Source organism: Haliaeetus albicilla, chromosome Z, assembly GCF_947461875.1.
Source record: "Haliaeetus albicilla chromosome Z, bHalAlb1.1, whole genome shotgun sequence".
Taxonomy (NCBI): domain Eukaryota; kingdom Metazoa; phylum Chordata; class Aves; order Accipitriformes; family Accipitridae; genus Haliaeetus; species Haliaeetus albicilla.
In genome coordinates this window covers 3,306,172-3,332,235 of record NC_091516.1, presented here as the reverse complement: position 1 = coordinate 3,332,235, position 26,064 = coordinate 3,306,172, and the positions used below count along the sequence as shown (strand labels likewise).

The 26,064-nt window shown below is 39.7% G+C and overlaps 1 protein-coding gene across 3 annotated transcripts in view; it reads right to left on the bottom strand.

Annotated features, from left to right (window-relative positions):
• GHR (growth hormone receptor) overlaps positions 1 to 26,064 on the bottom strand; it is a 130,860-nt gene that overhangs the window by 84,303 nt on the left and 20,493 nt on the right. Inside the window, exon 2 of one of the 3 annotated variants that reach the window (XM_069776812.1) lies at positions 13,158 to 13,262. The exons of the other annotated variants lie outside the window; for them this stretch is intronic. The gene's annotated coding sequence lies outside the window, so the exon portion shown is untranslated. The remainder of the gene's footprint in view (positions 1 to 13,157; positions 13,263 to 26,064) is intronic. 3 annotated transcript variants of the gene reach the window in all.

Here is a 26,064-nt window from a genome sequence, read left to right as displayed (position 1 = left end):
ACTGATTTAAATGGCAAAGAGAAGTCAGGGTGACCGATCAAAAGACTCGTTTTCAATGCACATCTGTGGTGGAAAACAGCCGGACTGGAAGTAAACTCTGCATCACCAAGAAGAGGGCATGGATGAGTAGTATCTCACTACTACTGCTTTAGACAATAAATTACAGTGTAGTAACTTATACACGGTAGTTTTAAGAAAGAAACATTTCTTTTTTCTCTAAAACGATAGTGTGTAAGTCTCAGGAAGATGGCATGCTGTTAAAAAAAAAAAAAAAAAAAAGAAGAGTACGTCATTTGTTATGTCCAGAATTCCTAAGCACGTTATCACTCCCATGATATTTGGCACAGTAGCAGCATCTAAACCAGTTTTGAATTAGTAGTACTTCTATATTTAAATAAAAATAACATTAATTCAACATGGAAGGTTACTTCTTCCCAAGGATGCAAGTCAGCTTTTTAAAGCATTTTTTAAAAGTCAGCCATGGTGCCCACATTAATTGAATAATTCATAATAATTTGGTTTCTGGTGGGTATGACTATGAAAAGACAACCAGATTTCATAGTATCAGGCTCTTTAAATAATTAGGAAAAGAAATCATTCTGCAAAAAACCACAAATAACATCTAAACAAATGCTGTGTACATCGAGACTGAATGCCTAGGGCCACACTGCCCTAGCCTTAACAAGAAGAAAGGAATACATAAAAGAGAGTTTTCCTTGACTGAGTACTAGCACTGGCTTAAGAAAGAACTGCAGGAATCTTGATTTGTACCCATAGAATTTTCTTCCCTTTATATGTATCATTTTAATGGATGGATACATCCCTAAACAACAAATAATTCAAAGCAAAATGTGATTGTGAGTGAAAATTTCATCATACTTCTCAGGAATCCTTCCTCAGTGCAATGTGTAAAAGGCTAAGCGTCACCTCTGCACTTGTATTAAAAAAAAGACAATATCCCCCCCGACCCGAACTACCAAAAGAGAAAATCCTTGAGCTGAACAGAGAGAAAAATTTAACAGACATTTGAAAATAATAGAAGGCATTTTCCATGCAAAAGCAAGAATAATATGCAATAGCAATCAAGGTTAAAATAAATCATCCTATGTGTGGTTAGCTGAAGTGAAACCTGTAAGCAGGGTTCTCTCCTGGTTCACATCATGAAACAAGAGGACTAGACAGGTCCATACATGGTGAATCTTTACCTAATCTACCCCATAATATCCACAGCCAAGTTCTAATATCCCACTTTGCAGAAAGAGCCTGCTCACATTTCATCAGGCTGAGAATCTAACTGGTGGTGGGTCCCATTTATATATAATTCTATAAAGAGTCTTACATTGATTTAATTGCTGATTTTCAAAAGAACTCTTAGTTTCAGAGAGAGTAATTGACCAGTGAGCCACAACTCTCTTCTCCAAAAATAAAGGGACAGCTTAGACTGAAACAAAGTTGTAAAGTCTAAGGCAGCTGTTGATTGAAGTGAGCTACCAAGGACTACTGACAAATTCCTGTTTCAAAACATCTGGTAAGGTATTAGCAAGTGGAAATGATCTCCATGTGACAAAGTCAGAATTCTACTACAATAAGACAGGGAAAATGATTCCATTATTCCAGTAGTCTTTCCAAAATTATTTTGAAATCCTGCTCAACAGCCGAAAAGATCTCTTAGCTAGTTTATGGGTGACAAAAGGGAGATGTCCTAACTTCTGATTACCTAATTGTACTCAGAACATTTTGTTTCACCCTTAGTAGCAAGTGATGATAGCACAAAGACTGCATGCAGTGACAGTGTTTACTTGCAATACTGCAGTTTAAAACAAGCCACGCAAGCATGAAGACAGTTATATTTGTGCTTGGCTCTGACACTTCATTATGTGCGACAAAATAGGCATTACTGCACATAAGGTAGGGAGCTAGGTGTTTAAATGGCAAGCAACCACCTTTTAAATGATTCTTGAAAAACCTGTAACTTCAGCAAAATGAGAACATAGATTCCTGTGAATAAACTATACAGGTGAGGCTTTTTCAGAGACACATATTTTCTCAGAAACACAACTGGTTATTCTAAACCACGCAGCAAACAAAAGCATTGCAGCACTGAGTTAAGACAGGGCCCATCCAGGACCAGTTTGCTTCACAGCCTAAGAAACAGACTCAGACTCATCACTCCCTTGATTAGGATATGAGGATCTGTACCCATTATATCTTCTCAGTACATCCCTGGCTAACCTACCAAAAAATAATAAACCGGAGAAGATGAGATGGACCCAAATGTGCCAAAAGATCTTTTGGCCTTCAAAAGAGTATCAAAGCAAAAGCCCAGTACTGAAAAAAAGTTAGAAAGGCTTTTGACACTGTCCCATGTAAAATCTTCATTGACAAATTGATGAAGCACAAACTAGGTAAGTGGACAGTGGACTGAAAACTGGCTGAAATGCGTGGCTAAAAGGGTTTCAATCAGTGGCACAGAGTCCAGCTGAGGGCTAGTCACTGCTGAAGTAGCCCAAGGGTAAATGCTGTTTAATAACTTCATTAATGACCTTTTCCACTGAAGAGGTGAACAGTGGAACAGGTTGCTTAGAAAGAGTGTGGAGTCTGGAGATACTCAAAACCCACTGGGACATGGCCCAGGGCAACTGCATTAATGAAACACCACTCTCAGCATGAGGGTTGGACTAGATGATCTCCAACCTCAATGATCCTGTGATTCCATGATTCTGTATGTTTAGATACAGAACTGAAAAGTTGCTGGCAGCAGACAAAAAAGAGAAGGATATAAATGACATGCTTTGGAAGAAAGATGGTAAACTATGGACACCCTATGATTGCATGGGCTATTGATGAAGGATGGACTATTTCCAAGCAGACACATGACCTGGATTCACAAGTCCTAACAAATTGTTCAGAAGTCCTGCCTCTCCATTATGCTGGGCTATCAACAGATACATAAGAAGATCTCTGGCACCTGTGATAAACTATTTCCAGAGTGTTTGTGCTTGTAAGATTTGGCCTAAGAAATCCTAATTTTCTCTTTATTGTATTTTTGTTGTATTGTATATTTACTGTATTTTACTTCTTTCCATTTCCAGTTAAACAACTCCTCTACAGCTAAGCTCAAAGGAAGACAAAACATAATTTGCCTGAGTCTTATTCTGATTGCATCTGAGATGCATTTTTTTCATCTCTCCAGTTATCATTTGTGATGCATGGCACTTGCTGAGAGTCTCAAACTACTTTTTCCTGAACCTATTTTGAAAATACTTGTCTCAAACAGAAGGAAAAACAAGCTCTTCATGTGCATTTCTAAGATTTCTCCAATCAAGTCATTCTATCCATTTGATGGCAAATTGAATATGAGTCAACAGTGTGTCCTGGCAGCCAAAAGGGCCAACCATGTCCCGGGGTGCATCAAGCCCAGCACGGCTGGCTGTTCGAGGGAGGTGACTGTCCCACTCTACACCGCACTGGCGCGGCCCCACATCGAGCCCCGCGTGCCGTTTTGGGTGCCTCAGTGTAAGAAGGACATCAAACCGTTCGAGTGTGCCCAGAGGAGGGCAACCAAGGTGGTGGAAGGCCTCGAGGGCAAGACTCAAGCGCCCGAGGTCACTTGCCTGGCTCGGCTTGGAGAAGAGAAGGCTGAGGGGTGCCCTGATGGCCGCCTGCACCTTCCTCGTGGGTTGGGGGGGTGGCGGGCAGCAGAGGGGGAGGTGCTGATCTCCTCTCTCTGGTGACCAGCAACAGGACACAAGGACATGGAATGGAGCTGCCTCAGGGGCGGTTCAGGCTGGACATTCGGAAAAGGTTCTTCGCTGGGAGGGTGGTGGGTCCCTGGAACAGGCTCCCCAGGGAAGAGGTCACGGCACCAAGCCTGTAGGAGTTCAAGGAGCGCCTGGACAACGCTCTTAGTGATATGGTTTAGTGTTAGGTGGTCCTGCGAGGAGCAGGGAGCTGGGGTCGATCATCCTGATGGGTCCCTTCCAATTTGAGATATCCTATGATTCTCTGCTCCTTCTTAGGTTCAAACTTCTTACCTTAAAACTCTACTTCTCTAATATAATCAGGTTTCACATCCTTAGCTAAAATACCATTTTGCAGTTGTGAACTCATTCCTTAAATCTTTTAACTTTTTTCTCTGCACAGGAATTTCTTAAATTTTTTCAAGAAAACACTAACAATCAGAACCTTCCATCACCTTTCCCTTTTTTCCTCCATTCATATAGCTAAGGCTTTTAACCCGTTTTCCTCCTTAACCCTTCTACTTGCCTCACCAGCATACCGTGGACAAGGGGTCCCAATCTACTTCCAAATCAGACTCTTCTTTTCCCCTCTTAACCGCTTCATAACCTTAGGAACCTAGGAATAAATCTTGCCCTTTGTGTTTCAAATACTTCACTGAACCACATTTCTGTTCTTACAGATTTGGCAGTCTTTGCCTCTGACATAACAATAAGCGGAACATTTTCTTAGCAGCACTGAGTAACAACTGATATTTGCTTTGGCACAGGTAGTAGGGATGAAAGGTGAATTTATGTTTTCCACTGCACTACACTTATAAGTGTATCTGTGGGCAGGATAGCTCAGGAGGTCTGCACTGGAGTCCAAGGGCAAATATAGGAGTTAATACACCTCTTCGGGTTATAAAAGATACCATCACCATTGTAAAGGATGCAAACAGACAAGAAGTCCAAACTTTCTAAGTAGGTAGCAATTTCACTTGAAATACAAGATAGCTAGTGTGGTACCCAGAAATTCAGGCTGTCTTCCATGAGTGAAACATGTCATATTCCCACTACAGTTTATTATCTACTTGAGCTGGAGGAACGTTATGAAGAATAGTTTAGTCAATGTTTACGTAAAGCATTTTGAGATCTGGGCAGCTGCAAATCCAGAACTCTACTAGCTGAAACTGTTGCTGACATATCAGTAACTTAAAAGGGAAATTTTCCTGATAAATTAACAGGGAAATACCAAGTATATGCTGAGAAGAAAGATGTCTTACTGGATTATTGTAGCCAATTCTCATGCCCACACTTAAGAGACTAACAAACTTCAAAAGAGCAAGGACCTAAAAATATTATTTAAAGTCTGGGGCATCTTTTTATAATCAAGATAATGGCCCCAGGTTATTTGAGAAAAATACGTAATGGATTACTCAGTTGTACCTGATAATAACCTGTATGTGGAAGAAGATATAAACACTACATTGATCTTTAATGAAGAAGACGACATACTGAGGAATCAAGAAGAGAAAGAAGGAAAAAAAAACCCCAAAACTTTTACAAGGTTGAATTTACTAGAGGCTGAATTAAAAAAAAAAAAAAAAAAAAAAAAAAATCTTCATCACTTCAACTTGCTTTTCAAGCAAAACAAATTACTGGGTACAAGTAACTGGTGACCTGTGTAACAGAACTACAGAAAACATGGCTGGGCAGGACTGCCAGACATCATCTGGTCCACTCCCACTCTCCACAGCCAGATCAATTAAATCTTGCTTGACTCTCATCTCTGCCTACTGGATTTTTCTAAAGATTTTTGCAACCTCCCCAGGCAATTTATCCCAATGCATGACTACCCTTGCCACTAGGAAGGTTATTCTAATACGTACCTCAAGTTGCTCTTGATGTAATTCAATTCCTCTAACTCCCCGCCCCCTAGCCCCCAGGACAATGAAGAATACGTTATTCCCTACCCTTTTTTCATAGTCTTTTACCTACCTGAAGATTGTTATACTTCCCTTCTTCTCTAGAACAAACCCAATTTTTCAACTAAGTTTTCTAGATCGCTGATCATTCTCATAGCTTTCCTCTGGACTCCCTCCAGTCAGCCCAAGTCTGAAATAGCAGTCTATCTGAGGCTTTATCAAAGCTAGGCTGAAAGGATTACCTCTAGATGATTTTCTGCAAAAGTCAGAAGCCTGGCTTTTGAATAATATGATTCCCTTTTCTCTCACCATCTCCCACTCCTTTTTGATTAAAAATTTCTAAATATGCAAATAAAATATAAAAGGATATGGCAAAACAAAGCTGTTAATTTTAACTGAAGACTAAAACTACTGCGAGTATGAAAACTGTGGTTCAAGGAACTAGGACTGTAAGAAGGTAGAAAACATTTTTCCAAAAGGAAATACAGAATATGAAGAAAATCACCTATTAAATGCATGTTGCCAAATCTGTCACTGCTCTAAGAAAAAACATAGCGTATGGGATGATTTGGCAAACTGTTAATACAGAAACATGCAAACAAAATTTACTGGATCAAAAAAGCTCATGACTAACCAGCACAGTGGGTGAACAGTTTAGTGCTTTAAAGTACAGGGATTAAAATTCAGAGACACAAATTTTATTTTAGGCTTACTGGTGCCTTACTATGTAACTTGGGCAAGGTTAAAGCCTCCATGGCTCTCACTTCCTCCCCACTTTTGGAAATGGTGTAATCTACACCTTAGGACAGTGCTCTGGAGGACAAAGGAGGGAGATTTAGGGGATAGCACCAAATTTACGTAATCTCCATCACTGCTACATTTGAGTTTAATTTGACCATTAAGTGTTGCAGCTGCTACCCTAAGCATTATTAAAGATCATTATTTTTAAATGACAGGGTTTACAAGTTCCACAAATAGCTCACATTCAAACAAAGCATTACCTGTGAACTAAGATGGTGGCCACTTTCTTCAGCCTTCTCTTTACTCAACAGTAAATCCCAAAAGCCCTATTTGTTTTATATCCCAAAAGAGCTAATCCATTTCCTGCCTCACTGACTGCTCACTGAATGCTCCGTCATTTTGTTCCCCCGAAAGCCAACATTTTTCATTGTACAGGTTCACTTTCAGTTTAGCAGGGGTCAGATTTCTCTCCAACACAAGAAGAAAATACAACTCTTCATGAGCACCCAAAATTATGTAGCAAAACAGGCTGATCTTTTCATCTCTCCATACTGTTGAAGTTAGATGGTTCTAAGCTTTGCAGTCCTGAACTGCACCCCCTCAGCCCTTTTTCAGACTCGGGGAATCCTGACAACACTTGGCTATGCAGAGCAATGCCTAAAACCTACACCCCTGAGCATACAGCTCCAAGGTCAGCATTACTGGTGCTATCAAAGAAGAGTGCATGTGAATAGATTTAGCATTAAAGAAAGGGATTGATCAAAGTTTTCTAAGAAGGAAGATGCTGAAGTCAGCCAGGAGTGGGAAGTGCAGCTGGGAGGTGCATGTGTACGTAGGGCTGAAGGGCTAAAACGCAGCCCCCTCCACCCACTTTAGATCCCCAGACATGGCCTGTTTGAGTTACGCATCCAAGCCTCATCTGTTCCTGCAATATGCTGAGATACTTGTGTCTTCAAACACCACTGGAATATGAGTGAATGTAATAATCATATTATAAATAAGCATTTTATTAATATTAAATATTGATCTTATTTTTGTTCATCAACAATCACTAATGCATTCTCATATAAGAGGCAAAAAGAGTCACTAACTTTTACATTTTAGTTGTGGCTTTTCTATTCCCTTCTGTTAGTTTTCTGGGATGAATTATTTTCAAGCTACGTGAGTACTTTGTGTATTTCCATACTCTAAATACATTTCGCTTCTGGCTCTCCTCCACGATTTTGTATAACAAAGAGCCTGAATGTTAGAGAGCTCTCTGTTTAAGAAAGACAGGGGAGCCATATAGACTGTGACTTCTAACAGTGGTTTTCCAAACTCTATGAATTGCTTAAGACGAAACACTTCTTGTTGATTTCAGTTTTCCTTTTCTTCATGCTTTCAAACATTTCTAGTTTCTAAAATCTGAATCTGAAGAATGACCCTACAAGAAAAAAAGCTACTAGATCAGAAAAAAAAAATCTTCTAAATTTCTCAGGTGAAAGGCACTCAGCATTTTGTTTCAGAGTCAAATATTTCATCAGGGGAGATCTCAGTCCAGCTCCTTAATCTCAGTGAAGATTATACATGGCATTACTGGCCTATAATACTCATGGAAATAGAGACCCAGAAGAGATGTCCCATGTCACAAATTTTGGTCCCTATAGAGCAATGGCAGTACATAGTTGCTTTTGTATTTTTCTTCATTTCTATTTTAAAAGCAGTCCCCATTTGCTTTTGGCTAATACTCAAAGCAATAAAAAAAGGAACACAGCTCCAGAATACTTCCCTGCAAGTTGATGACAGTGAGGCACCTGGGCAATCTGAGCATTTAATCCATACCTCTCCATCCATCTTGCATAAGACTGCATGGGCTTGCATATATGTATACATTTAAATTATAGGATTTATGCATATGATGTGTGTTTGTATCACACATCTGTTTCATGTTGTGAGTTCTTATCACGGCTGACATTTATTTTGTCATAAGTTCTGCTTCTGATTTTCATGTGGATTTTGCACCACAGTGCCTAAAAGCTTGCAGTCTTTTTGATACATCTCAGGGAAGGTGCAAGACAATGTGCTGCCCATCTGATGCAAAACAAAGCCTTAACTATAAGAGCATCAGTATCAAAAATTAAGGTTTCTTTACATGTGGCTAACTAAGGAACAGAAAGTATCTGTGGCAGGAATTTTTTTTGGGGGGGTGGGGTGGAGAATTACTCCAGAGTGTGTTTTGCCTGAGGTGCCAAGTGAGAACAAGTATCTTGTGCAATTCACATTTTTAGCCAATTATTTCTCTGCTGATTTAGGCTTGTTTTCTCTTCTAAAAATATTAAATCAACAATCTTAAATCAGACTCAGGAATTCAAAGAGGCCTATTTTCAGGGGTTGGCAGGAGCACCACTGATGGCAGGACTCGGACAGCTTCCAGTCTGTACCAAGTAAGAGACTATATTAGGAATATAAATGTACTTATGTGTTTACATATATACACTTATGCAGTATAACAAGTATTTCTCAGCAGTTCTCTCATGTGTCGTTATACAGTATATGACAGACATGCCAAGTAACTGCAAAAGAGAATCAGATAAACTCACTTAACACTTTAAATGAAAAAAAATGGAGAGTGCTTCCTCTTCCCCTTTCAGTATGCAGGTATCACAAGGAATCCCTGAAGACATCACCATATGCCAAATCAGATAATCTCTAATAACTTCCTTATGAAACGCTTACAACTTGATGGTAAATGACATCATTAAAAAAATGAAGAGATTTGCAGTTTTCTTGCCTTTCTGAGGTATGTTTACTAATGTGTTTGTGAATTTAGTTGCCTCTGTATAAAAGAGAACTGCAAGTTATCAATGTCTCCAAACTATTTACAATAGGAAAAAAAACCTAAAGCAAAGAGATTTTGGTTTTTCATTTCTTCTGAAATCATCTGGGGTTAAAGAGTTTTCACCATAATTGACTAATTGATGCTGACAGTAACTGAGTGGGAGATGTTACAGAGAATGCTCATGGGCATAATAATCACTGTCTCCCAACAGAAAGAATGTGGATTTATACAGACAATTTATGATTCATTGTTCTTCCACTTAATGGTAAGTTTAATGCAGAGTTCATTTATACTTCATCTATTCTTCTAAGCCCTTCCTCTGAATCCTCCTTTTTAATTACTGAATCATTAATTTAATGAAGCTCTAATTTATCTTGTCAGTGTTTAAGAATCTAGACTAAGGGATCAAGGGTTTCATTTTGTTACACTGTGAGTCTTTGAAAAGACTACTGACAAGCAGTTATTTCTGTAAGCAGTTCTGTACTGGGTATAAAGGAAAATAAAGTCAATTTTCTGGAAATAAAACCTGAACATGATTTTTAAAAATAAAATACCAAACTCAGAATGAAAACAAGTGATCTATACAGATAAACAAAAAATAAGTTACACTGAAAAGAAACAGTGCTTTAAAAAAAAAAGCCTATTTCAAACAAATTTAAATTAAACTTTTTCTCCATAACTCTGGTGCATGCTACCTTGCCTTGCCAACATAATGAATCAGAACAGTGGACAGCAGTTAGATTGTCAGGGCAGCACGAATTATATGATAGATCACTCTCAGACTGAAAACTCCGAACAATGGTTATAAAAGTATCCTTTCAGCATTTGCTTACAGATCTGGAAAAAAATGCATAGGTAAACTAAGATTTATGCACTCTGCATCATGCTTTGTTTCCTTCTAAAGTAGCACTAAGTCCTCAGACCACATGTTGATATCAGAACATTTTGATAATTTCATGACTTGTAACTGTTGAGCGATCAATGATTTGACACTTTTATGAAATACATCTTACTTCGGTAGCCAACTACTCAGAGATCTAAAAAAAGAAAGCAACTGTTTCCAGCGTCTCGGGTTGCAACAGCAGTGTGAGAAGCTGAGAGTGCTTCTCACTGCAGTGACTACTTTCCTCCAAACAAACCATAAATTTTGTATGAAAAATATCCTGTAAAGTCAAACTCAAACAACAAAGTAAGCTGTAGCTACAGTGCCATGAATCTGTTGTTTCTGAGTATTAGCCTGCTGTACAGAGCCCAGCAGAGAGACTGAATCAGCTATACCTATCTCCACCACCTCATTGAAGCAGAAAGAGGTTTTACCTGTGCTAGTTTTTCCCACCAAAGCAATCGATTCCTGTAACCATGGCTGAAATGAGGAACATCAGGAGAAATCAGAAGAGTTTCAGCCCAATAAAGAACTAAATTCCTTTGATATTTTACATAGGCAAGCAATTTTCAAGCACCAGGTGTGGTGGTGTATTTCTTTCCCCCTCTCCAGGCTGATCTACAAACTCAGGAAGTCTCACCCGGCCTCAGCATAAGTGTAATGAGTTGGCCAGTTAACGTCCCTTGACTGTACCAGGAACTCTCTCACAGCTAAGACAGGGAGTCATGCGGACCATCTCAAGGACTTGTGTTGTCCAGCAAAATCAAAAAACCCAAAAGTAGAGATAACAAGCTCTCTCATAACAACATTGAGACATCCCAGCCCTCCCACGACAACCTTGGAGCATTAGATATAAACATTTAGATATAAACCGTTGACTAAGTCTGGGACTAGGAGTTGATCCAGCCACACCTAGACTCCAACAGGAGTTTAGAGAGCAAGGGGGTCTTCTCTGAACCTCGTGACTCAACAGGAGGGTCTCCCTCACCCTTCTACTCTATTAGACATAAACTGTTGACCACGTCTGGGACTAGGAGTTGATCCAGCCGCATCTAGACTCCAACCAGTGTTTAGAAAGCAAGGGGGTCTACTCTGAACCTCATGATTCAATGGAAGTGTCTCCCTTACCCTTTTTACATTCCTGATCTTTGTACAAATTACGAGAAATCAATTCTAATTTGATTCTTCTTTGTATATTCCTATTTTTTAACTTATTATGTTTTCAGTCTCTGTATACCTAATTTTAGTCTGATTCTAACTTAATTTTCCCTTGTGTACTTCATCCATGTATTAAGTAACAGAGTGAACCTTGCCTTGAATTCTGTGAACTAGTGCTTTTATATATATTCCTATTAAATCATTTTTTCGTTGCTAATACCATTGGGAGTGATTCTTTAAGTGGTCCAAACCACTCCCTTTTGTGACACCAGGCTAACAGCACATCCTCTTTTTTCCTAAGCATACCACAGACACTCTCCTTCAGTATGTACCAACTGCCACAGTGACTATAGGGTATGTCAAGAGTGGCAGGTACATCTAAATGTCATGCCCTTCAGGCCTGTCTTTCAAAAAGAGTTCATACTCTTGACGAATGGCTCCTAAGCATCCTTCACCTGCTGGATGAATAGGACTTGGCAGGTAGGGACCTATCACATTTCCAACAATTACGCTTGTCAATAGGAAAGTAGTGCATGAATTAGGACATACTTGAATGAGCACAGATGGATTCAGCTGTGAAAGTGCAAGAAAGAGCTCAAATGACACTCACTATGCTTTAGAAAAATTAAGAGTGGAGTTCTAAAACAGCCCAGGAAGAGGCTGGAATGAAACATGGAGAGAAAGAAGGAGATTAATAAAACATTATTCACTATGTACATTTAGTTCAAAGTGACAAGGATGACTGTACAGGCAGGGCAAGAGGGAAGACAAGAAAAGCCTGGGAGGGTAGAAATGTCGGTGAGAAGGCTGGATGTCACATACCAAAATCTGCACATCTCATTCACCATGAACCAGCAGAAAGTCTATGGCAAAAATTTCAAAATAACCAAGATAATTCCAAAACACAGCAGTGAAATCACAGGACGGCGCAGTCTGTTCCAATCAACAGCCCATCTCCAGGCATACCCACAGGTCAGCTTTCCCCATGGGGGCAACGACTCAAGGATAGCATCATTCAGACAGAATGGGTGGTGCCACTCTGCCAAAAAGTAAGGACACCTCCTTTGCCAGGCCAGCCCATAAGGGGCCCAGTTTCTTTTCTAGGTATCCAAAAAGTCCTTCAGAGCATTAGGCAGAGCACTGAATAAACTTTGTGTTCACTTTATGTTCCAACATAAGGCAGAGTCCAGGAAAGAGAAGGTAATTATGGGCCACATCAATCTTCTGCTTACCGAGAGATCTCCAAACAGCACAGGTAAAAGATACTAGAAGTGCCTAACAGCTTCTCCAGACAGGCAACTGTCCCAATGCACCTACAAGGTTGCTAGCCAGAAGAATCAATCTCAGACTTTTCCCCTCTGCTTTCTTTTATTTTTGAGGAAGAAAGGAGTGGATTAATGCTGAAACAGTCTGAAGATTCCTCTCAAGTATTAAGCGCATGCACATTTTTTTCTTGTCTACACTAGCTCTGTCAGCTCCCTCCTCTTGCTCTCTGCCCTACCACTCCTCTCTTCCTCTCCTTCGGGCTTTCTTCTGACCTTCCACTACCTTCTGTCTCTCCTTTCCCATTACAAATGTGTTCAGTATTTCTCATCTTACAAAGTCCTCTGCCCTCTCAGCCCAGAACTATCATGAGTCTTTCCAGAATTTCCACCTCAAATTCATCAAACACAGTGCTTTCACTCAGTGGAGGTCCCATCCTCCAGTTTGGGTCCCTGACTCTGAAGGATGGATCTTTTACCCCTCAACAAAGTTTCTCAAGATCTGGTTTTGGACAAAACTCAGAATCTGGATTCCACCCTCAGTCTCCTTTGCTCACTCTTCTGACTGCACTCACAAAATCTTGTTTTCTATGACTGCTTCCATGCAGCTTCTCACTTCTCCACTCACAGTGCTCCTTCCTTCCCCCTTACCTTTCAGAAATCTCACGCAGAAACACCAGCTTCACTGATATGTAAAATCCTCTGGCTGAGGATGCTTATCCTACCTCTTACTCCAAATCCATCTCTCTTATCACACTGAAAAATACTGTTTGGGTTAAGTTGAAAATAATTGTTAATTCAAATTGAAATTCACAGAACTCACAGAACTGAGATGCAAAAATGTCTGCAAAAAGCTTTTTTGTCTTCCCCCTAAACTTAGTACCTACTCAAATGTTATACAAAAAAGACAATGTTATTTTTATATTTAACATTTGACCTAAATCTCATTTTAAAAGGTTAAAGGACAGCTGAAAGTGAAAGACAACATTTAAAGACCAAAGGAAATTTAAATTAATCACCCCCCCTTTGTAGATGTTTCAAACAATTCAGATTTTTTTTTTTTTAAAGAAAATTCTTGCCAGAAAATAAATTACTTGAACAGCTCTTGAAGATACACAAAGCAGAAAGTTAGAGTTCATAAGCCACTGATCTCATTTTTAGGAAAAGATTTCATAAAGCTGGAGCACTTATGTAGTATTTTTTTTTATTACCATGTCAACACAAAAGAATGCCAAGGCAAATTTGCTTGGCATCATATTAGAGACACTATCAATTTGAAAAGTCTCTATCTGAAATAAAGGGTTCTTTATCGAAAGTCACTTTGTTACTTTTATTTGATGCCAAAATAACAGTAAGTCAGGGCAATCGGAAGGGATTTCACCACCACTACTTATACTTTGATGAAGCACAAACAGCTACTGCTTTTAAATATTAGCCTTCTCCACACCAAGAACAAAATCACACTGGCTTCTGATTAATCAAAACATATCACTTACTGTACTGTTTACTGAACTGAGTTATAGCTTCTTTGGAAGCTATTGCTAAATATGCATTTATGAATATAAAATTGCAATTGGCTTGTTTTCATTATAATTTACTCTAAGAATGACTGCTGTATTTTTTTCCTCTGAGATTAACATGTTTCCATGCCATGTACTTAGGCAGATGTAAATTTCTGTACAGAGTACCATTTTAATATGGATTTTATTTTAAAAAATCTTTAATCTTTTTTTTCTGTTAAGAAAAGAAGAGCGAATACAGCACAAAGTAGAGTCAGTGTAGCATGGCAGGCAGAAACAAGAGAGTAGGAACCCGAGAACGCTTCACGTATTTGCAACATATGTAGACACTGGCATCTCAGAAATCCCAACTCTCATACATACACATCAAGGCCATATGATGTGTTCGAGTACTACAAATGTCACAGGAAGGATCAGGGCAGAGTTAAGCATTAGGAATGTCTTATAACTGGCAAGAGACACTAACCCAAATACCATGAGCTTCAGCTGCAGGAATAGTGATTTTGACATTACTCATACAAGCTTCCCTCATTTTTAGATAGGGAAAACAATGTAATAGGGCTACAAGTTGAGCCAGCAATTCAGTCACTTACCAGCTAAATTATTCCTTTTTCTTAGCTCAGAACTCATTAATAAAGAACCAATTATCTTCTGGTGTCACTTTGTTAAACACCCCAGGAAGAAATGAGCCCCAAGAGCAGGGTGAATCCCCCAAAGTCACTGCAGAGCAAGTGCAGAGTATCTACAAAAGGAACAGGGCTTCCAGGAAAGAGCCTGTGCTTTAGTCCTATGGATAACAACATGGATAATGCCTGAAGACTTAAAATGAAAAGTTTGAAAATGGAAGGTATTAAGACTTCATTTTTAAATTAACACTTATTTCCCTCTACATTCTGCTTGAAGTCTTCAGAGTGTGACACTTTCCCCTCCTGATTCTCTGAAGTGTTTATACAGGTAGCTCTGGGGTCCTGTTCTGCCCACTGATAACAGTACATACATGTACTTACACAAGGGTAGAGAATACATGAGTTAAGGTATGCTGGAGTTAGATTCTTCTTTTTAAAGGTGAAAAGGAGAAATGTCTCTCATACAGCAAAGAACAGCACATATAAAATGCTCTTGTTTCCAGTGCCGAGTAGCTAATTATGCATATGTCTAACACATGCACAGCTCCTAACATGGAAAACCGCCAGTGCCCTCTTATCCAGCAGTTATATGAAGAGGTGGACTCAGTTCTTAGCTACCAATCTGTGCAGTAAGAAGCACTATGATCCCAAAGATACTGCTATATTCAGGCATGTTCCTTCCTCCCACTCTTACTCCCCTGGAGCGCCAAGAGTAATGGTCTGTAAAGCACCACCGCAGTCTATTAGACAGATAGCTGCATGTTGTTCTCCGTTAGATCACTGGACAGAGAATGGGGGATTTGTAATGAAAAGCTGAAAGCTCTATTTCCCACAATGCCCTCGCATGATTTACAACAATCATGATAATTTAAAACTGCCAACCACAGACCAGAGTGCTTGACTACTATTGTTTTAGCAGCACAATCAAATTACCCATTTTGGGCTTTTACAATTAACTTGTTACATGCATATGTTATCACTTCCTAAACAGTAGTATTACCAGATGGAGAAATTCAGCAGGGAATAGCAACAGGAACAATATTCTGAATATAATTCCTAATCTGAGCCCCAGTGAGAAGTCCTTTATCATAATACGTATTTAATGCAGAAATACAATTTTAGAAACTGTTATGGCAATCCATTCTTTCCCATTCCAGTCCTAGAAGAGAAACAAAGGAAGATATCTTTAAAAATAAACATATATAATTCCCGAATGCTAAGATAATTGCACAGATTTTGAAGTAATCCCTCGGGCCATTAAAAACTTTAATTAATACTCTAAACTACAAAGACACCTACTGCCAAAGCTAACACCAGCCAGATACCTTCTTCTTTCCCAACTTAGGATCGTGAATTGTGGCAAGATCCCTTTTTAAGCATGTGTGATGAATCAGCCAGAATTGTAAAAGGTCATTCTTTTCTTACACTTATCTTACGTTCACTTTTGTGGAGAGATTTGTCAGCAACATTAATAAGTTAATTCCACATGACTGACATGCAGCTGTGTAGCATACAGAGCATCATGATATACATCACTTTACTCCTGTGCACTGTGGTATTACACACAGCAAGAGGGATGCAGAAGAAAGCTTTCTTATACATCACCTTGAGGAAAAAAACCATGAATCACACCAAGTGGGCATCCTAGCAGTATTTTCTCTGTAAAATAACTATGAAGAAAAAAGCAGGGTCACCTGGCACTTTTGCTAAGCAATTTAGATGTTTAATGAACCACAGATTTAAGAATTTCAGTGAAGAAAGTTGATGGTTCAGAGAAAGCAGATTCCTTCCCATCTAAGTGAGGGGAACCCTAAAATGGCATCACAACACTGGCAGACACTGGCCATGTTTACACACTGTCCTGCACAGCTGTGGGTGAAAAGTGAGCTGAGTATTGTATGTAGATGCTCCCTCACTGCTCAAATCCTGCCTTCACAATCAGGTTTGTTTTACTGTGGTTCTGACCCTGGAGAGACACCAACTCTTCAGGGGTATATTTGCTACTTGTTTACTCTGGGCTTGAGATTTCATACAGCCATCCTTGCGGCTTGCTCTTGTTACTCCCATGTTACATCTGCCTAAAGCATTAAGGGGACAGCCCAGACCACCAATCCTTATGCAACTGCAGTTAGAGAAACGTGTCTTGCGGTAAAATTAAGATTTTGCAAACAGTATCACTATTAGCTACCACTTAAATGCAGCAGCAACTGCATTTCTTGAAAATTTGCCTTCTAATCAAATAAAGTATGAGCACTCAAGAGCAGTTATCTCACTGCCATGAGAAGTTACCAACACCCGGATGAGAAGTACCAGCCTCTTCAACCACTCCCCAGTGCTGATGGCTGTGTGAACACAGGAGTCTGCTTTACTACAAAAATTATATAGGTACTTGAAATCACCACTATCGCAAACACAGTGCTCATTTAAAGAGTACTGCTATCTTTCAAAGCATCAACAGATACTGAATTTGGCTTTAACTGTATGAGAAGCTCAAAAGAGTTAGGCTAAATGAAAGGGCAAATGCATTGTGACCAGATCGCTACTCAGTTGAAGTTATAATGGACATACAACATGGTACAAACCTAGCTGGCTTTGCTACAACAGTCTTCAAGTGAAGAATGAAGAATTCAGGTTTGAATATATAAATACTTAAGCAGTTTACATAAATGTCAAGTTTAAATAAACCAAGTCAATATCGGAAAAGAATAACAATACTTCCACCATTCAGAGAAAGATATAATGATGAAGGTAAGCTTTGCCTTTTCTTAACAGAAGATGAACATACCCCTTGTACTTTTGCTTCAGGGAAGAAACGTGAAGACGGCCACTTGGCATGGGTGCATATGGCTTTTCTTTCCCTTACTGCAAACGAGTTTAACTGCTTATAAAATCTACTATAACCATGGAAATACAAGTTCTAACTTAGAAGCTATCAGAATTGGCATGTAATAAAATACATTTAAAACAGTCTGATAAATCACAGAATAAAATCGTTCTACATTAAAAAAAACCCAAACAATACAGACTAACAATTTAGCATGGTTATTGACAACATTTACCTGAGTATCAGGAGTGGTGAGCATCTTACCAGAAATACATTTCAAACCCCAAATGCTCCTTTGCCTGCAGCAGTGTAGCACACTGGCTATTCACCTGAGCAGACATCAGCTCATCTACAGACTGGATCTGCTGTGGCCTCCTGTGTCACACTGAACCATCAGTCCCCTCACCTGCGCCTCGCTCTTCTCCTGTGTCTACTCTGTCTTGCCTGTCCTGAGTGTGCCGAGGCTTGCTATCCCTGACAGTGAACACTGCAGCTGTAAAAAATACATATCAAAAGCATAACATGAAGACCTCTGGGTTACGTTTCTCTAGCCCTTGCTTTGAAGGGGGTCAGACTGTGTTGCTGTAATTCCAGACTCAAAAAAACCCCAACAAAAAAACCCCAACAAAAAGCCAACAATCTGCATGGCCATGAAAAACATCCCTAGTTACATAGCACTATTAATCTGAACTCTTCTGCACAGGCATAGCATCTTCTAGGACTTGTCAGCAAAAGCATAGACAGAAAATTATGCACTGGAAGCAAATTAGATACTATAAATGAGCGCAAATATTACATTACATTTCCGCATTCATAGAGGTTTAAGCAATTGTACCACTGTACTGAACTTTCAGTGAGGCTGAAATAATCTATTATCCCATTGTTGAAAGAATTAACCACTGTCCCCTTATTTAGAAAGTGGCATTTGTTTTTCTGGTTTTGAAAAAAGTGGAAGGCTGCAGCTACCCGCCACAATGGCTTAAGATAAAGCAGAGGTCTGAATTTCCATTAGTTTAAGATTAACAGGATCAGGCCATAAAGTGTGTGAATTGAGTTGGTCTTTTCTTGTTCTTCTATGTCTGTCATATGCTTATTTTATTCTGACTGAGAATATGAGGGATCCACAGTCTCCTTAGACAGTGTTTAGCTAAAAGTAAGAGTATATGGGATTAAAGAAGAGAATGTCTCACAATCATATGCATTATACAACTTAGGTGCAACTCGAGAGCCTAACAAATAATAAACAAACATTTTTAGGCTTCTGGAGACAAAGGTTTCATGCCCACAGAACTATCAGTGGTTTTCTAGAGCAACACTTGCAGTTCTTTGGCTTGTTATTTCTAGTCCAAATACTGAAGAACCTCCTTGTGTTTATTCTTTGCTGAGATCATGTATTTCAGGTATTTCAAAAGCATATGAAAAGCATTCCACAGATGCAAATTATTATCCTTTGGTTTAATATCAGCCACAATTATTTTCAGGTGTATTCTCTTCCCTCAAAAAATCCTGGTATTTCAATATTGTACTAATACAAATCAGTTTCTTTTACTTAGTCCCTTCCATTTAGGCCGTTCTGCTTTGAAAGCGAATACTTGCTAGTTGCCAGCTTTAGAAACAAAACACTACTTAACAGAAAATTGCAAATTAATTTGCAATTCAGCAGAGCTAAACAAAGACAAAAAACCCTGTTTCTATGTAAATGGAGAATTGTTCTTTAAGTGTAGATCTTCAGTATGAATACACTCAAAGCTTGCATATTGTATATTTACCTTCTGTGCAACTTGAACTTGCTTACTGAAAGGCAGAGGTCTATCACCATCTATAGAGACTGGGCTTGTGGTAAGCAAATAGCTCCAACAAGAACTGCATGATTTCTTTATCATTGCTCCATCCTCCAAATCGCTTAGGAGCAAATTTAGTAGTTGCACCACCTGTGCCAGGGCACAGTGATCTCTCATCTCTCTAGACTGCACTGGGGGACAGGTTCTGGCAGCCCTGGACAGTATGTGGAGGTAGCACTTGCATCAGGTGCCAGAGGAGGCGTTAAGAGTGTATCAGCTTCTACCACAAGTGGCCTACACACAGCATATAAGGATATGAGTCCCAGCAAGGTTTCTGCACAATTTTCCAAGGAGTTTTGGTAGGTCTGCTCCAAAAAGTTGACTGATTTCAGACATTTTCCCACTGCAAACTCACGCTGCTCAATACAGCTCACGCTTAATGCAGCCATGATGTTTTAAGGAGCATCCTGTTAAGTTCAACATATGTCAAAGGTTTTTTCACACAAATGCTATGTGTGCATGTTCTATTAGTAGAAGTAGTAACTGATACATATTCATAAAAGCAATTATAGTCCCAAAAGCTCATGTACTGAAATCCTGGACTATTAGAGCCAAGAATGGAGATTTTTAGTTTGGATGCTATTTTATTTTTAACATAAGTTGGACCGCCACAGATCTTCCAAGGAAGCTGCTATGTATTTACAAACTTTCAAATCCAGTTATGATCTATAACTCTAGATATAAGCACTGCCCAGCGACACAGTGCTGGTAATCAAAAGCTAAGTGATGCAAGCACTAGGTATTTTAATTTGAACGCGTTACTGCATTGAGTGCTGAAACTACAGCACAGCACCAAAGTGTGCACATGATTCAAAGCATCTCATTATTAAATATGAGGTTCTGGGAAAGCAGACCTTGGTAAGACTGAATTGTAACATTTAAAGATTAATTATGTTACTGAGAAAGATTTCCTAGTGGTTTGATACTACCAGAAACCAATTATACAATATAATAAGCACAAGAGAAGAAAAATAAAAACCTTGGGTGACGTCTCTATGGGAAAGCCATTAAAACCAGCAGTTTTGTGTAGTTACAAAATTGTTGTACAACATCTTACTTACTTACAAAACTGCAGGCAAGTTTCTAGGTTACCACAAAAAGGGAACTTTGTGGATCATAATCACATTCTTTACAAGTCCTATGTAAATGGAAATAATTTGTAAAAGCACACTGAGCTATGCCTCAGTGTTATAGAAAAATATATTTTGAGTGCAAGTTATTGGAGATTGCTGTAAAAGTAATCTAGGCAGAATTTTATAAACTTAGAATTTTTAACTTGATCAAGAGGAAGAGTGTAGACGGGATCACAGAATTGCAAAAACAGGGTGAAAATTAGGTGAAATTAGGTATTACGTGAAAATGCCTAAACAATCACAACATGCTATAACAGAAGCCAACGCTGCCTTCTTTAACAGCTCCCTCATTAGTCTAACCCTAATATTAAGTACATGAGCAAGCCAAATCAAGAAGCCACACAGATGATTCTGCAGTACACCTGAAATAACACTGTTCAGCTGTGGCTCACCTCCAGGTTTAGTTAAGACCAAAAAATTTTAAAAAGCAAATTATACCTCAACAGAAGGAAAAAAAAAAAAAAAAATCTTATTTCTTGCAGGTCAGCAGTGGATTCACTGAGTTAAATAAATTCACCACAGACATTTGCAGTATATAGAAAAAGCTAATTTTCTTTTGATGCCTTCTTACAGATACCAGGAAATCAAGAACTCTCAAGTTCAACTACTCACTGTCAAGTTGCCAGTGGAAATCCACAGATGCTCCTATTTAATCTGCTTAACTTCAAAATCTGTAAAGTGAAGGGCCGTGGTAGTCAATCTGATTTTTTTAAATTTAGCAAAAAAAAATTTAGCAGGGACAACTGGATCCAGGTTTCATGTGGAGAAAGTTCTGATAGCAAAACTTTGAAAAACAATGAAAGATATTTAAATAAAAGGGAGGGTCACACACAGAATTAATAAGAGTATTAGGCAAGTGTACTCCAATTACCTACTTTCTAAATATAAACCCCCATTCCTTCAGTGTACTCTCTGACAGTATTCATCAGGTGACATCAGCAGTACAAATTGGCACCTCCACTCCCACACATCTCCACTCCAGGTCCTTGCCCCATAGATTAAACCACAGGTAATGATTCAGGAAAGATGTAGAGGAAAAAAGATCTTCATTATTAAATGGTGTGCATTGTCAAGTGGACTATCCATATGGAAATCCATGTCGGAGCTGCTGCAAGAAAGCCCCCATCACACAGCACATCAGCAGCAGTGAGAGCTTTCCCTGTCTTTCCAGGCTTTCTCACTGTTACTTGCTTTCTTTAAGGACTGAGACAGGCAACCTCAAAAGTCACAAAATGTAGCAGAACAATTGCTTTGTAAAAGAAATAGAAATTAAAATGCCATTCTCTGCTATTCAAACTAGATCTCCACTGAGTCAAGACTTCCCTCCTCTTCAAAATCCTTGGCTGATTTGGCCTTAGCATCCAACCGGACATTCCTTCCTCCATCACTGGGATTCATGATGATTGCTGCTTTTCACTCAAAACGTCAGAGGACTGTTCCATGTCTTGACCACTGGCTTGCTGAAGCCATGCTGACCTCCATATAGAAAGGCGCAGGAGGAGCAAAAGGACTAGCATCACATCTCCCCATCTGGGCTGGGTCTAAACTAAACAGTGCACAGGAATGCTCCCAGGCACATTGTCCCTGGAAGAGCATTTATCCAGTTCCCATGAAGTCTGATTATCTCTGGAGCTAAACTGTTACCAGGATCCCTGGCGGACCCCTAGCTTAGGTCGAGTACCACAGTTAAAACCAATTCTTAAGCACAATTTAAGAACACAACATTTGATAGTAAAGAGGTGGGCCATTCTGTACCAGCTGGTCCCAGTGCCGGGAACAGTCCCAGGCACACTTAAGGTACCAATACGTAGCTCCCAGGCAGCCATTTCCACCCGTTGGAGACACCAATCTCAGAGGGATGCTGCAAGGCCATTTCTAAGGGGCTATGGTACAACAGCAGGAATGCTGCAGCTGTGCCTTCCTTCTTCCAGCCCTTGTTCCCAAAAACCCTGCGGCTCCCCAAAATACAACATCCAAGGAGGTTCCCATGCAGAAAGGGCAAAACGATGAAAACCAAGAGCTAGTGTTGCGCAAAAGCACTTGTTGAAAATATTCCTGGCATGGCAGGATGCACGACCAGACAATACTGCCTGGCTCTGCTTAACATGTCAAGAGGGGATCCTAGTGAAGTGATGCGGAATTGCAGTATCGAAGACACAAAAGTAATTTCTAACATTTTGAGAAAAATGCAAATTTCTCTACCAGTTTTGAATACTGTCTATCACACTAGCTGTCAAGCCATTTTCAGCAGAAGTGCAGTCTCATTAATAAACAGAAACTATTAACAAAGACCAAAACTGTGGAAGTCCATAAGAGGGCATGGTGGGAACAACAGACAACAGAATATGCAAAATGCAAAATTTTGAGAATGAAAAAAATTACAGGCCTTTTAACAGTCTATAAAATCCCTAAGTTCAAAACTCCATTTACCATTACTATTGGATGTTCAAAACAGCTTTATCATTTTCTATTATATCTGAAGTACTTTTCTGTAAAGGAGAGGATTTTTTATTAATCACATTTCTCACCAAACATATTACAGACTAATATATTAGTCTGTAACAAGAGCTGGGAAAGAAATGCTTAATAATTGTTATTATTTATACAGAGCAATGGTAAAATAAAAGTGCATTGTGTAATTTATTCTGCTGGTTTTATGACTACATACGTGTCGTGGTTTAAGCCCAGCCAGTAACAAAGCACCACACAGCCGCTTGCTCACTCCCCCACCACACGGCCACAGTGGGATGAGGAGAAAATATAAAGAAAAGCTCCTGGGTCGAGATAGGGACTGGGAGGGATCACTCACCACTTATGGTCATGGGCAAAAGACAGGCTCACCTTGGGGAAGAAACAAAATCAATTTAATTTACTACCAATCACATCAAAACAAGGATAATGAGAAGTAAAACCAAACCTTGGAACACCTTCCCCCCACCCCTCCCTCCTTCCCGCCTCAACCCCACCCCCGGTCCTCTCTCCCTCCTCCCCCGGCAGCGCAGGGGGACGGGGAATGGGGGCTGGGGTCAGTTCGTCACACACTGTCTCTGCCAATCCTTCCTCCTCAGGGGGAGGACTCCTCACTCGTCCCCTGCTCCGGTGTGGGGTGCCTCCCACAGGAGACAGTCCTCCACGAACTTCTCCAGTGTGAGTCCTTTCCACAGGCTGTAGTCCTTCAGGAACAGACTGCTCCAGCATGGGCTCTCCCATGGAGTTACGGCCATCTTCAGGGGCCTCCGCTCCCCCACTCAACTCCACGGGCTGGGGGGCGACGGCCTGCCATCTCACCACCGGCTGTAGGGGCATCCCCTTCTCCGGCGCTCCTCCTCCCCTCCTTCTTCACTGACCTCGGTATCTGCAGAGGGGTTCCTCTCACACCCCACTCTCCTCTTCCTCTCACGCCCCACTCTCCTCCCCTGCTGCAGGTTTCCCCTCTTAACTCTGTTCTCCCAGAGTTGCTACCACCGTCCCTGATGGGCTCGGCCTGGGCCAGAGTCGGGTCCGACTTGGAGCCGGGGGAGCTTCCAGCAGCTTCTCACAGGAGCCACCACTGCAGCCCCCTCCCCCGCTACCAAGAAAACCCCGCACCACACAAACCCATAACAATATGCCAGGACAAGACTTCTATACTATGCTGACATTTAATTTTTAATGGGCCAGCTGCAGGCTGAATTATTTTATTTCACTCCTTGTCCCTTAGAACATTTACAGCAGCGCATCTCTCCATTGGTTGGATTCGTCACTTGAAAAGTATATGTTGAGCCATAAATTTTGAACCACTCTAATTCCGTGTCCATTTCAGATCCATGACTGACAGATTACTCCAACTAGCTGATAAACTTGTAACAAAAGATTCAGAGTACAATTGTTCTACCAAAATAAAGCTGGGATATGCGGAGTGAGTAAGGGCACAAACCAGCCTCCAAGGCAGCACAAATGATCCCTTCTTAAGGGGACACATTAAAAACAGAACCTAGTTCACTATAACTGTTACTCAAACTTAAGTTACCCCAACTAAAATATCCTGCTAAATTATATAGCTGTTTTTCATATTTTTCCATAGTGTGTTTGTCTCCTTTGTTGGTATAGTGCTAGACAAAACTGTGCCATACATACTAAAAATGAGACTAAAATGCAATCAGAAGCACAAAGCAAACAACCCCAGCAATATAAAGAGAATAATAATTACTTATTAATTAAATCTTTACTAAGAATCCTCAGTTAAGTCTTTTTCACACTTTCTTTTAGGGACTGCCATTTTTCAGGTCATTTGTAACAAATCTTATCCTCCACTGAGCATTCATACAGTGTCTATTGCAAGTCGTATAAAATGGTAACTACATCACTTTTGAAGTAAAAATAGACAAAGGGAAAACAAAAAGCGGTATCCCTTCAAAAGCTGATTACTTTCCAACCATTAAGTAATTCACCACTAAGAATCCAACTACTGAAATATATGCAAAGGGAGACAGGGAACAGAAAAACATGAGGAGAACATCACCACTGGATGATTTATGTCTAACATTATCCATTCATTGATAATGGCAATCAAATCAAACCTCTGACTTCTAAGAGAATACTAAAAGTAAGTAGGATCAAAGCACAACTCCCATCCCTTTTGTAGACAGCAGCAGAGCTGGCTAAGGTCTGTACCATGGTACAAGGCTTCGTTACTTGATATCTGTACAGCGCTGTGCAAATATACAGTACTAATGACTCTGAGAACAATAGAGGGGAATGCCATCTCAGCCTTGCAACTAAACCCCATTTTCTGCACAGGTAAATAAACAATAATTAGTTTATGAAGAACTGATGACACACAGTTAGGCGAATTCTGTGTCTCTATTTCTGGGCAGGCAGCCTTTGGTCAACCTGGATAGAAAATTACATTTATTTAATATCCATATAACTGTAATTCCTGGGGCCATAAGCACATGTAAAATCAAACCCACCAAATGCTTTACAAATAAAAAGACAGGCAAGAGTTTTGAGAATTTAATCTCACACACTCCATCAAATAAATAAATAAAAAAAAATCAGAAAATTGAGGCCAAATTAATGCCTTTTTTTTTTTTTAAACTGATTGCAGCAATCAATAAATAAGTTTCAAAGAACTCTTTTAGTAAAGGCCAGGCCTAGCCAGCAGGTATTACATTAACTGTCACTATCAATTAGGACTTGCTGGGAACAAACCTTATTTACAAAGCAAGAGTTCTGGGAATCCACTCGTGTGTTAAAAGAACCTCCATATTGCTCTAGAGCGATGTTAGCAAAGCTAAGTGCTGCTTCATTAAGTGCAGTGCACACATTTCTTAATGGAGAGCAACTCTTACAGTCCGAAGGAGTTCATCCTCACCATCTAGTGTGGGATATACACACTCATGTTGGCAATTTCGGTAATGAGACAAAACACTGTTTGTTCATTTTTCTTCTTTTTTTTTTTCATTTAAAAAAATGCAGGCTATCATAAATAAAGAATCAGTGTAAACTAGACATACATCCTTCACAGTTACTGAACTTTGTTTAAATGTAGCAAAGGAAGGAAGGAGGTTAAAAACTGCGGAATATTTCGCCTTCTGAGAGCTATCTCACATCCTCAATCCTATTCAGACAC